The sequence below is a fragment of the Capsicum annuum genome, chromosome 6, assembly GCF_002878395.1.
Source record: "Capsicum annuum cultivar UCD-10X-F1 chromosome 6, UCD10Xv1.1, whole genome shotgun sequence".
Lineage (NCBI taxonomy): Eukaryota > Viridiplantae > Streptophyta > Magnoliopsida > Solanales > Solanaceae > Capsicum > Capsicum annuum.
Genome location: NC_061116.1, coordinates 120,608,569 through 120,612,187, shown reverse-complemented (window position 1 = coordinate 120,612,187; position 3,619 = coordinate 120,608,569).

The following is a 3,619-nucleotide window of genomic DNA, read 5'->3' as shown; positions in this document are numbered from 1 at the left end:
TTTTCTTTGTTCAAAATATGTAAGATATAGGAATTAGGAGAAAGGAATGGGCAAAAGGGAGTCAGGATACTTTCCAAAATATAATTACGCAAGCAAACCTTATAAATAACAGTAATATTATTCGTAGTTAACGCACAGAGAGAAAGGTACAACTTATAACTTCAAGAGGAGCATGCTGAAGCTCGTCTTCGTCTTCTCTTTGATCCATTCAAAATGAATTTTCAAGAGGGATAAAGAGAAGGACTTTGGAGGTTTATAAGGTTGAAGACCTTATCGTGAGCATACACCCGCTATCTCCCTTAGGTCTAACGGCCAAGAGAACTAAAAGGTAGTCTGATGAGGTCGATAAAACTGCCACTGATAACCTTACTATAGAAATAAGAATCAATAAAGACGCAAAGAAAACAAACCAAAACACTGCCTTACTAATAAAACATATCGAGACTACATGAAAAAGATTCAACTAAATCAGGGCGAATTAACTATAATGTTAAAGTAAGCACATGCCGGAGTTTAGAAAAATTTGATGCTATAATGATTTCATGAGCGACACCAACTATAAATTAAGAGATTGGACCTCAAAATTGAGGCCGGAATAGGAAGAGATCAATCAAAAAAACCATTTTAGTCCAGAACTGAAAACTTTCTCCACATAAATCATTTAATCTCAACTGTGAATTAGACAAGAACAGTGCACATTTCGACGATATAGATACACCGACTGACAATCGCTAAATCGGTTTATAATTAAATAATTAAAGTTGCTTAACACTATTAACACGCAACAACGAACTTGTTCAAAAATAGAACCAAAGATTATAACGCAATCATTATTTTCAAGAAAGCAACGCATAACAAACTACTCCTATGACTTTCATAGCCATCTACAGTTACTCCCAGCAAACAACATTATAATTACACCAGACAGGGGATGAACTAGAGGAAATAAAAAACGACAACAATAATAAAAGTGGAAAAAGGTGTTTACCTCTTTCGGAGCAGTAAAATGGGGTAAAGAGCTAACACCAAACTCTATCACTACGGGAGGATTTTTCTGCAACTCCAAAAGCTTCGAGCAGTCCCCAACCTTTCTCAGAAAGAAGAAAATTTTATACTTAAAATAAAATATATTGGTTTTTGCTCAAAATGCTTTTCACCTTCCGAGAGTTTTTCTTAGCTCAACAGTGAGCTCATATATATATAGAAGGGATTGAGGGATCATTCTTGAGCCTCAATAGATATGGGATAAAAAGTTTTAAGGATAATCTTACAATTTTAAAAAGGGGATAAGAGAGTGAGCTGGATTTTGTACTCTTTAGTACAGGATTTGAATTTTAAATTTTGAAAAAATTCAAACGGATGTTGGACAAAGCTGGATGTTTGGGTATGGTTCGGGTTCGGTTGGGTTGGATTTGGATCGTCGATGGGTTGGTTTTTATTGCTGGAGTTGTACGCATAAGATATCGAGTTTTTGTTATTGCTATCGATTTTCACTGGGAATTGGATCACCGACACTGAGTCGGGTTATTAGAGCGGCTGGCTATACGCAGGTGAGGATTGCTTGTCGGTGTTGGTGTTTTGTTATTTGCTGAAAGTTGTTGCTGTTATGTGAAGAAGCAGCAAGTGGGTCGGACCGGGTCAGTAGAAAGATAGTGGGCTGGGTATTTTAAATGTAATTGGGTAGATTATGTGTACTTGGGGATTTGGCCAATTCATTTAATTTTTGGCCAAATAAAAATCAATTGGCCAATTGCATCGCAATTATGGCCAAATCTAATAGATTGGCTAAATTAAATCAAAATTCAAAATAAATTAATATCTCATTTAACTTCGAGCTTCTTGATTCGATAAAATCAAACATAATTTATCCAAATAAATTATATTTAAATGAAAATTTAAATCATTTGAATTTATTTTCTAGATAAGCCTTGATTAAAATTCAATATTTCATCGAATAAATATTTAAGTAATCAAATTATATAATCACATATAATTGAACACGATAATATATAATCGCTACTTAAAATGATACAATTGCGTGCAAAAAATATTTTGAAAAGTTATTATTCAGATGAAATAAATATTTTGATTTTATTAAAAACTAAAGAAACTCAAGATTAAATTTAGTCGTGGAGGGCAAAAATTAGGTGTCAACAACTGCCCCCTCCCTTTGGGTAGGGTGGATACAAGTAACTCTGGCCAATGGGAGGTTGACGTTTCTAATTTTTGTTCGACCACAAATTCAAATCCAAAAAGGGTTGGTTTTCGCACGAGTTTCATAGAGTTATGGCCGGACTTCGGTATCAGATTTCCTATATATCTCAGGTTGCATGAGAATTTAGGCCACTTGTAGTTCATAAAGCTTGATTTAAAGCACGATTTTTAAAAAATTCACAAGCTATTTTGGTTTTAGAGTTTTTGATAAAACCAAAAAGCTGGAGAATAAAGGGATTTGGGGGATGTTGGAATATCGTCGAGTTTTAAAATAGTGCCCAACCTACATATCCCCGAGACTCAGGAAATCAGACTGCTTGTAGTTTGACTCGATCGGTAGAAAAAATAGTCTTTTATTTAGATGATCTTTGATTTGGGATGAGTGACAAGTTGTTCAAGTTATGAAAAAAGGCTTGTAACCTCTTAACCATGAATGTGGTATCCTGTACATCCATAGGCAAGAACTTACCTGGACATAATTTTTAAAACTCTAGGTGTCGTATCACTCGAATTTGAAAGAAAGAGAAGTTTACCCTCGACATAAGTTTAGAAATATTCTGAAGGTGAAGCTGAAACCAGAATATACCAAAATACCCACATGCCTTCTAACAGGGGTGAGGTTGGATGGTGGTGGTGATCATTCTTTAGCTCACTGCCAGAGAGTCTGACGTCTCTCTCTAGACTATATCTCATTTTGCTGCTAAGAAAGAGTTCCACATTATGTTGCGTCCTATCTAGAGTCGTCTGCACCTGTGGTTTTGATTTGAGAATTTTCACTCTCTCGGATGCTCTCGATAATAACTCAAAAAAAATTGTTAGTAATAAGCACAATTCACGAAAAGGGGTATTTAGTTTCTTACCATACCTCCACGCGAGTTATTTAAAAAAAAACAAAGTCCTCCTCTCATGTACATATTTGAAAGGAAATAACTTGCAATAATAGACACAACAACTCTCTTGGTTGTTGCATAATTATCTTATTTGTCGGTTGAATATGTCTTCAAAGTGGGGTGGCCCCTTTTGGACACCGATAACACTTTATACAAAACGGTCCCTGCAACCGCTTAATCTTGCATTAATGTGGCAACCCTTTTGAGTCACCTATAGTGCTTGTGGAATGATAACCTCTTCGGTTATTGCTAATAATTCTTTGTATATGATCTTGGGTAGGTCTTGCGCATCTTTCGTATCGATACGGCTTATAGATTTTCATTTGAATTGTCAACTTTTCGATAATCTCGCACATTATTTGATGTTGGATACGAGGCGACTTACAAATATCCTTTGAGTTTCTAGTTTTTAGGTGATCCTACATATTATTCGACTTTGGATAAGAGATGGCTTACAGATATCTCTCTGATCGCTATCTCTCAGGTATTCCTGCATATCATTCGACCTTGGATAC